Source organism: Mchenga conophoros, linkage group LG6 (assembly GCF_057382185.1).
Source record: "Mchenga conophoros isolate Kocher_MC1m ecotype Shallow Benthic linkage group LG6, M_conophoros_male_GT1.1, whole genome shotgun sequence".
Lineage (NCBI taxonomy): Eukaryota > Metazoa > Chordata > Actinopteri > Cichliformes > Cichlidae > Mchenga > Mchenga conophoros.
In genome coordinates, this window is record NC_140531.1 from 11,033,901 (window position 1) to 11,044,163 (window position 10,263).

The window sequence follows — 10,263 nt, forward strand, 5'->3', positions numbered from 1 at the left end:
GCTGCCGTGGGCACATCGCTCGTGCCAAAGCGCTCACAGGCGGAGGATAGTCCTCCTCCAGCCGCTAGCGGACCCAGCGGGCAGTGGCCTCGGGCAGCCCCTTCACAAACTGCTCGAGGAACACAAGGTTCAGCATACGCGCCTCCTACAGTGCGCCTCCTACTGCCATCTCTCTGACATCCTCCGGGGAGAGGCCCATGCGATCCACAACACCACCCAGCAGATGACCTCGAACACCCCCCGAGACGCTGGTGACAGGCTCAAAACCCCTGTCAGTGGCAAAAGCTGTGTCGCCCTCTCCTCCTCCGGCCAGCGACATGCCAGCACCGTGGCCTGAAAACCTGTGGATCCTCTCCCTCCGCCATCCAGTTGAGCATCACTGACAGCAGGGCAGGACGTGCTGGTGCTGCTTGGTGGTGCTTGTTCCCACAGAACAGCCAGCTGCTCGTCCTGGGCCGTCGCCTGCCATGCGGACATCGCCGCCAGTGCTGCATCATTTGGCCCAGCATCAGAAGCAGCTGGGCTGGCTGCTGGGCCGGCAGCTGAGCCGGCAGCTGACCGGCCGGTTCACTGGGGCCATCACACCCCAGCCCAGCTCGTGGAAACCCTACTCACAAATGTAGGCAGAGGTATACCTCTGCCCTGCTGCCAATCACACGCTTTGTCTCCTACTGTTGCCGTTCTTTGCTGTCAGGACTGGGTCGCCACGTCACATTGGCCAATTTGCTGGCTCTGGCACTACCAAAAGGAAGAGAGCATATTTCTCCAATATTGGTTCTTTTCATTGCCTCCCTGTTAAATCCAGAATATAATTTAAAATTCCTCTCCTCACACACACGGTCTTATGTTAAAGACCTTCAACCTAACAGAGCACTTTGCTCTTAGCCTGTCTGTTTTGCCTGCCTATTAAACTAAAATATAATTTAAAAAAACATAAAGTGACATTAAGAACATACCAGTCCGGGTGTGTTCAGTGTTCTGTCATTTCAATGTCTGTAAGATAATTTAAGCTTTACCTTTGTCCTATATAACACTTCTTTACATCTAGTGTGACTTATGAAAGAGAGTTCAAAGAAAAGAACAGAAGAAGCTACGAACTGTGGGTTTTTTTCTGACAACAGTAACTTAGTGATATGATTGGTCACATATTTTGAGACTTCATATGAAGAACTGTGAAACACCACAACAGCCACTATGAGTATGTGCTTTTTTTCAATTCCCTTTGTACTCTTTATCAAGTTACTTAACACGTCAGCCACCAATGGCACCTTGTAGACTTGTTAAACCGAAACTCTTTATTTGTTAAAATTGTTTCATGGTTACTATGACTGTGAAAGCAGTGAAGTGAAAGTATTATGATTTCAAAACTAGTTCTTAAACAGTTTAAACATCTCATCTCTTTGTTTTTGTTTTGTTTTGTTTTTAACTTTTGAAACTTAAATATAAGTTCTGATATGAAGATTGTGATCTCTTACCTCTTTATAGTATAGGGTTTATTGCTCATTGCTACTGAAAGTTTCTGTTACCTAGCAACCGCGCCATAAGCAGCTACAGCTGTGGTGGACAGCTCATGTTTGACATGTTCGATGGAAATAGAGCTTTATTTTATATCATTTGTTTGACTTTAAACAGAGAAAATTGTATTGTTTGATGCATCTGGGAGAACACCACAACCATGCACCGAGTCCCTTTAGCCAACAATTATGCTAAGTTTAGCTAGTAAACTAGTTTGCTAGTGTAGCTCTTGAAACGAGTCTCATTTCATTGTGATGTTACAAATGTAATAGGATTTACATTATTGAGATTTTACTATACAAAAAATTTTGAAACAAAAAATGTAGTTGTCTCAAATATTGTATTTCAGTTAAAATTCAAGGTTTAAATTTCTGTTTTGTATCATTTATACTTGTGTGACTGTCTGACAGAGAAATATTCATACACACTGTCTGAAAGCTTTAATTATATTTAAGGACAATATCCCATATCCCTAAAATAAACTAAAAAGATTTGATCCTTGTATGTTTCACATAAAACTGAAGACAAACTGATGAAGTAAATATTATTTTATTGGATGAGAAAACTGCAGTACAATTTACGTAAGATGTTGAAGATATCGGAGCACCAAACAGACTGATGTTTGGGTAAGAGGCTCAAACGGGACAGATGTGATACAGAAACATGACATCCTTATAAAATACTGACAAACTTTATTAATTTACAACCTTTCACAGGTCTTTGAACTTTTTATTTAAATAAACTTCATACTTTTCCCACTGAAACCAGCACAATCCCACTTTGATGAAAACAACAGTTTAACTAAATATATTCTGGATAAATCAAAGAATTATCAAACTTGTCCGTGGTTCACTTTTTTTTTTTTTTTCTTTCTTTCTCTGTCAAATCCTGTCGTGCAGCATAAACATCAGTGGTTCCCTGTATGCAGCTGTTATAGTTTGGGTTGGAGATACTTCTGCAAATACAGGAAGCAAATTTTTAGAAACTGTTTTAAATGTTTTCACCAGTTCCTCAACTACAGAGAACAGCTGTCTATTCTCCCCTTGTTCTCCTCTGCATCTCTTAGCAGCTGCTGGCTCCCCTTTCTCCCCCTCTTCCTCACACACTGTTGAATCAGTCCTGGTGTATCCCCAGGGTCCCATCACCTCTCACCTTCTCAGTCTCTCCTCTCCAAATATCGATTAACTTGCAGAATGAAAACACAGTTTTCTAATAGAATCACATGGACACACTTTATGTATTCTAATCAGAGAAAAAAAAACTAAGGGGAAACGGGGCATACGATCCTGCAGAAATGTTGGAGGACTTCTCCATTTACTGTCTGTCTCAATATTAGCGGTTTATACAGGACGAGAGCTCTTTTAACTACAAACTTCAGCACAGCATGGTTGAGTCCGTGTTCTTACCACAGTTCACGGGCCAGACGTTTGGTGAACATCTGCTCGGTTTATGCTAAAACATTTAAGTACGCTTGGCTTCACACTGACAAAGAGACCCAGCTTTGGCAGAAAACTGAACTAACTAACTAAGACTAACTAACTAAGAGCTCATATGACCCAAAATTGCACTTCTTTATCTCATATTCATTGGGGTTAAATGTGTATTTAAACATCTTTACACCAAAAGAAAGGGCACTTTCACTGGTTTAGCCTACTAGATCAAAGTGAACTGTGCATGGCCCTAAATTGAGTTTGACATCGCTGAAGTAGGTTATACCATGGCTGGGAACTACAGCTGCACCTGATACTATATAAATAAAACTAGCAAAGTATTGTGAGAGTTAGTGTCTCACTAAACATGGAAGACGTTGTTAACAACTACTGCTGTGCTGCTGAATGTTTGCTAAGTATTCAAAACAAACTTAATACAACTCGTCCCCAAAAATGCAATTTTACTCAGTACTGCTGTTCCCAGACACGGAAAGCGTGAATGAACAGACGTGTCCAACTGATTGAAAAGTGACAGGATATGATGTATGAAGTTAGAAAGGGTTTAGAACTTGTGATTGATCATTTTTAGTGATTAAATTAACTGAAGGCGTTTTTAGGAAAACCTGATTATAATAAATTACAATAAAAGTAATTTAAACATTAAGTAATAAATGCACAAACAAGCTTTTCAATATAACTCTGAGGCAGGATCTTTCTATTTTTACTATACAAATGTAAGAATAACAGTTTGGGGATGTACAAAGGAAGAAAATGAAACATTATTTAGTGTCAGATCCATGATGCATACACATATTAATGAAGGAACTGTTAATGTCAGTAAACCATATTGTGACATTCGGGCATTAATCTGACAGACTTTTTAGATCTTTCTGAGTTTTATCAATTACATTCATTTTGATGACATTTCAGTATGTTGGTAACAGATCTGTGTCATGGTTCTCGGTCATTTAACCCAGTGTTTTGAGTTTCTTGTGTTTTGGTGTCTATTATGTATCATGGTGTAGTTTAGGTTCATTTAGTAGTCTTGAGTTTATTCTATGTTTCAAGTTCTTGTATTCGCTGTTTTGTTCCTTGGCCATTAGGTTCCCCTTGTGTCTCTGTCATGTGTCGCTCTCTGTGTTTTCATGTTTTTGTGCAGGTGTGTCTTTTCTGTGTCCTCGGCCCCTCTCTTAAGTTAAAAAAAATGTTTTGAGGTCTTTTCAGTGTTTTCAAAACTGTGTTGCAGTGAGTTTTTCAGATACACATCAAACACACACACAGAACAACAAAATATGTAAAATTACATACACTTCTCGCTCATTTTTTGAGAATTTCACCACTTTTAGTTTTTATGGAAACTAGCTTGTGTTATTCATGACATGACATCATTTAAAATAACTTTCTAAAGCCAGTAAATAGCTGCCACTTAAGTATAAATCTAAATCATACAAATCATTTTGTATTATACAAAAAAAAAAAAAAAAAAAGCAAAATCAGTTGCGCTGCTTTTTCATAATAAATGGGTAGGGGTGCAGTAAAAGTCACCAAGGCTCTGCACAGCATCAAACTTCCTCTGCCAATGACATAAATTTAAAAAAATGTGCGTTGGGGCTTCACGGTATGGATTTCTATAGCCAAGCAACTCAATATGTATGTGGCCAAGAACTTTAGTGCATGTAGGGAATCTTAGCACAGTTAGGTCAGCTAGTGGGATGGCAGAGAGGGCAGCCCTTACATTATAGAAATAGTCACGTTATTTTTTTGCCTATGAGTTTCTAATCAAGCATAAACATTGACAGAAAAGATATTAAGGGTAATGCATTCATGATTCACATATTGTGAAAACTGAGCGGACGGTTACGCAGTTTCCGTAGTGTAGTGGTTATCACGTTCGCCTAACACGCGAAAGGTCCCCGGTTCGAAACCGGGCGGAAACATGATTTTTTTTTTTTTTTTTTTACTTCAAGATGGCGGCGCGAGCAGACGCAGCGGCCCGGCGCTCTCCGCAACTTAGCAGCTTTCTTTTTCTGTGTTATTGTGTAAATACTTACGCTGTTGTGTACTTCACACACATGGAGAAATGCCAAAGTGCCTTTCATTGTTTTTGTAACAATGACAATAAAGAGCTATTCTGTTCTATGTGATGTTACATTTTCCTGAGAACTGAGTGACTGTGATGACTCCTCCAAGTGCTACATGCTATGTTGTCCTGCTAGTTGAGCCTGCTGTCTGTTCTCAGCCCTCCTCCTGTTTCACTGGCATATATCCATCACCAGAGGGCTCCACCGACCTGCCTGTTGACATCAGAGCAAACCCCTGTGTCTTGTGACCTGGCTGGAGCTGCAAAGCTGGACTCAGTCGTGGCCCAGGCAAGTTCAGAAGCAGTTGAGGAAAAGAGAGCAGGGAGCATGGTAAAGCACTGGAAGGATGAGGCGGAAACAGGAAGCGTGTAGATTCAGTGGACTTATCAACATCCTCCATGCCCTCACCCTGACTCAGCTGCTCCTCTCCCCCACTGCTAACACCTGAATCCAAGCTGGGAATCTCCGGGCTGTCAGCCTGCTGTTTCTCCACTCGCTCATAATCAGAACAAACCTGGATAGACTTGCCAAACACACCTCCGCTGCTTCCAAACAGCCTCTGAAAATCTGCCTTTTGTTCATTCCCTCCCTCCTTCTCTTCCTCACCCTCAGGTTCTTCATCATGGCTATCAGTCATATTGATGCTATCTGCCTCCATGCTCTCTTCACTGACCTCTGCACAACTGCACATGCCTGAATCTAGACTCTGGAGCCTAAATCAATCATTGTCGAGCCTCTCAGTTTTCTCGTAGTCTGAAATCACCTGCACTGGCTCACTGTTACTGCTGCCTTTGAGCAGCAGCATTAACGTCTCCTTTTCTTTCTCTCTCGCTTCAGTGCTGTCTTTACTTTATTTAGTTTACATATTCACCCTTCATTTAATTACTATTATTATTAATGTCTGCATTCAAATCTTTTGCATAAGACTGCCCCATTCCTTTACTGCAGCATCATTCAGTTACTGTTTGTTTGGAGGTCTTTCTTCTGTTTTGTCTTCACTTAATAAGAAGCATGCGTTGTGTGACTATAAAAATGTATTCTTTTATTCTTTTGATTCTTTTATTATGAACGTACTGTGGTGGAGAACAAACCCTCCTCGCAAAAAAAAAATAAAAAATCATGTCACAGTTAAAAATCTTGGTAGAACTTTATAATAATATTACACTTTTAAGCATTATTGAGGTAATAAGTGTTGATGGGATTTATTATCTTTAAGGCTAACACTTGATGATTAGCAACACACATTTGTTTATCCTTTACTGCACACAATGTATTGAAGAATGGTCTGGATTCACTCTGATGCTGGCAGACAAACAGGGGGAAGATCCCTCACAGGAATGTGGATGGAGGTCGTGATAGCTACAAGACAACCCCCCTTCTTGAACTCTATAGGCCAGGCTGGAGAACGACAGGTGGTTGCCATGGTAATGGGAGTGTTGCCTGCGAAAGGGTCATCTCCATATAAGGCTGATATCCAGAGAGGTGCAGAAGAAGAAACGTGCACCAGTATCAGACCGAAGGCCACCCTCAACTGATTCCACCAATCATGTTAACATTCTGTTTCTGTGACCCACCATAAAAGTCTATACTATTTGGGTGTGCTGCTCTTTGTTCGTTTGGCTCTCCTGAGCGAGCAAAGAGACTCGGCAGCTGTTTTTTAACTTGAGCCTTCAAATGCTTAATACATTTAAGACAACGCGCTTTGAGCATGTTTGTCTTCTCTCTCTCAAAAATGAACCTAACAGTGTGTACTCCATGTTTTATATATAATTACTCCTCCTCAGTATGTCATTTTTAAATACACATATATTTATACATCTGTTACTACTACACCATGTACAGCTATCACTGATAGTAACTCACTGTTAGTATGAATTAAACACTTGCTAATACCTTACTAAAACATTAATAATTCTTAACATTGTGACATTATTATTAAGTGCTACCAAAAACCTAAGTTTTATATACATCCCGTACATCTGTGATTTTAAATATCTGGGTACAGGTTGCAATGTGTGCTGTGAAAGTTTATAGCAATTACACATGGTAAGTTTTTTTCTTTCTTCTTGCTGGTGACTCCCATGATGCAGTGGGGCTCCAGTCACTCCAGGCTCCCTTGCGGTGCTGAAAAATAGACCGCACACGAACGCGTGCCTCATACCTCTCGCCTTGGATCAGCAAATGTGGCTTCAGCTCTGCCTTGCACTCCTGCCCACATTGAATGCCACGTGTTTTGCGCACAGCGGGATCCTGACAGACAGAAAGCAGTGCGGGGTTGAGAATAAATCTTGCTTGGATTCACACAGCCACAGGGTTGTCATTTAAACGTGCACTTTTAAGATCACTTTACACTTAAACTTGTTCACATTGTGTCACAAAATCTAAACTTACACTCCATGACTGATCCTGCTTCTTCCACTGCACTTTACTTTTGTATGAACTGATCCTTTCATGTTCGGGGACTTGGGACAACCAGGAAACAGACGTGAAGTTGACTTTTGGCTCTGCAGGAGGATTCACCTTTACTGCAAGATCACACACACAGTTGTTTTAGGTCACCATGAATAGCTCGCACTGTAAATCACAAAGAGCCAGTATTTATACTGTAGATTACACTCACTGTGACAGGATGGCTTGAAGGAAGTGATTAAACTCTGCTTCATTTGGTTGCAGCTCAGATTAAGGGACAACTCATGGAAAGACAGAAACTGGAAAAAAAAATGTTTAAATCAAATTTGAAGTTTGCCAAAGTCAAAGATTGGAGTCACAAATAGCCAATCAGACAACAGAGTTGGTATAAACAGAGAGCAGCTATAAAGAGAGAAGAGATGAAGCTTCTTTTAGACAGATAACGAGTACATGTATCATCACTCAGTACAAGACTAAAGCGGTGCAGTTTGAACTGTTCAACAGGCAAAAGTCTAGTAAAATAGAAATTAAAATATCAGAAGCGGAAAATGAGAAATAATAGATTCACTTAAAAGGATTTTTCTGTACTTTCAGATTTCATTGCAATTTCACTTTCATGCCATTAAAAAGAAGCTGGACAAAAGCTATAATTACCTTAAACTTCACTTCAAATACAGAACATGGAAAAGTCAAAGAGAATGATTCTGGCAAAAAACTATTTTTAAAGATCCCTGCTCACTGACCCCTCTCTCTTTCGTTAACTGTGGTATGTGCTTGATAAATTTGGCTAACCAGTTTTTAAAATTAATCCAACATCGATCACTACTTAGACTACAAACTGACATATAGGACATATGATTGTATATCTGGGGCTTGAAAACAATTTGATCTTTCCACACACTCACAGTGTATTCAATTTCAAAGATCAGGGAGCACTTCTTTAGAGCTGGTCTGGAGACATCAAAAGGCTTTAGGTGACAGGAAGCGCTGTAAGAACTGAAAAAAAAAAACAGTATTAATCTCTTTTTGGTGCACATGATAACAGGTGTGATTTATGTATTGTGAGTATTTATGTGTTGAGGATTTCTCTTTGTGACCGAGGTCCTTACAGGCGTCGAGATTTATAGTGAGCATGTATGGTGCATGCAGTGTCATCAGACACGTATTTGCTGTTCCACAAACATGTGATGTTTCTATTGTAGTCAGTGTAGCAAGTGAGATCTGTGAGAATTAAAACAGGAGAGATTAAATGAAAATGAGTAAATATGTCAAACAACAGATCTTAAAGTTTGTTATATGATATAAATCAAGAGGGGGGGGGGAGAAGACGACTAACTCTTTGGAAGGCTGGGACACTCCTCACTTTTGCAGACCAGTAGCAGTAGCAGCAGAATAAACAGTGAATAAACGGTTTTCTTGTTTCTCTCCATTCTTCAGGTAGTCAGTTTTCTTAGAGACCGCTGGGATGGTTTGTTTCCAAAGTTTAGTCACTCAAAGAGTTGAAGGATTGTACTCACTTCAGTACTGAGTGCTTCTTGGTTCTCCTGCACAGATTCATGTGTACATGAATAAAGTAAAAAATCATGGGGCTGATAAGATACAGATGATTCTGATTCCTCACTCTTTTTTGTTCATGCAGTCACACACAAACACATATAGAAATACATTAATACGAATACAACAAGAATAAGTTCTATAAACAGGTGATAAAACAGAAAATCCTGCCTCATTTTGTCCTCTGTTACACAGACTAAGAAAACAGTCAACGACTTCAGTCAGTGACTTACCTGCTGGTTGACCTGCGACTGATCTGTTCTCAACTGCTGATTTGATTCCACCTGATATACTGTCAAAGAGCATCATGTGAAGTCTTTGCGTATCACCTGAACCACCCGAAAACCTCCCAAAAACAAACAACAACAAAAAAGGCAAAGTCATTTCCTCCAGGATGTACCATTTTTGAGCGTGCACAGCAACACACACAAAGACACAGCGTGTTATCTATATTAATGCATTAGCAGTAGCTGCATTTGCATGTGAACCACACTGACATTTAAACTGTATTAAAAACAGGATGAAAAATTAAATGTTTGTTCAGATTTAGTGTTTTGCATCCATGTGCAAGCTAACCTAGAAAATTTCAAGCAAGCTTTTCTTTTTATCGTGATCAGTACAAACATGTTAAGTTTAAATGGACCATGCTGAAGTTTTAGGTTCTCTATGTGTTTAGATTCTCATTCGCATTATATAATCACATGTGGTATTCGGACTTTATCTCAAACATATGGCCAGAGTCTGAAAATGATCTTTGGCTAAAATTTATTTCACAATTTAAAACAGTTGATTTTAACAATAACTTGTTCTACCAGATCTATAAATGCCGAACTGCAGTAACAATAATCTGTAGCAGATGGCTAAAACATGTCAAAGAAGTTATAATTTGGGTGTTGTGATTTATATATAGCCAGTCATATTCAGATTCACGTTAAGTGGCTTAAATTAAACTTTCTCTTAGACTTTTTCAGGTAACACTGGTAATACTTTTCTACATCAGCTATTATGACTGCTGGAGTTCCACGGGGTTCTACCTTGTCTTTTTTTCTTTGTACATGCCCCCTCTAGGTCAAATTATTTGCCAACATATCATCCTTTTTAATTGCAATGCATTAGGTTTACACTTTGAATTTTGGAAATCACCATTTCATATGGATTCATGTCGAAAAATGGATGGCCTGCATTTTACTATAGTTAAAGGAGGCTAAAACAGAGCTCTATTAATTATTAACTGAGAAGCTGAAGAATTACCTGGGAGTTTTATAACTCCTTAA

General features: G+C 39.6%; 1 non-coding gene and 1 pseudogene across 2 annotated transcripts; one reads left to right on the forward strand and one right to left on the reverse strand.

Annotated features, from left to right (window-relative positions):
• The first annotated feature begins 4,809 nt into the window (after window positions 1–4,809).
• trnav-aac (transfer RNA valine (anticodon AAC)) lies at window positions 4,810–4,882 on the forward strand. The gene has a single exon. It is a non-coding gene; the product is annotated as a tRNA-Val (tRNA).
• Window positions 4,883–5,120: 238 nt separating this feature from the next.
• Window positions 5,121–9,273, reverse strand: LOC146572141 (uncharacterized; annotated as a pseudogene). Its single transcript, XR_014892868.1, has 8 exons — window positions 9,223–9,273; window positions 8,772–8,979; window positions 8,545–8,656; window positions 8,341–8,431; window positions 7,647–7,734; window positions 7,418–7,551; window positions 7,068–7,276; window positions 5,121–5,874 (listed from the first exon to the last, which is right to left on the reverse strand). The product of XR_014892868.1 is annotated as an uncharacterized LOC146572141 (transcript).
• Window positions 9,274–10,263: the final 990 nt, after the last annotated feature.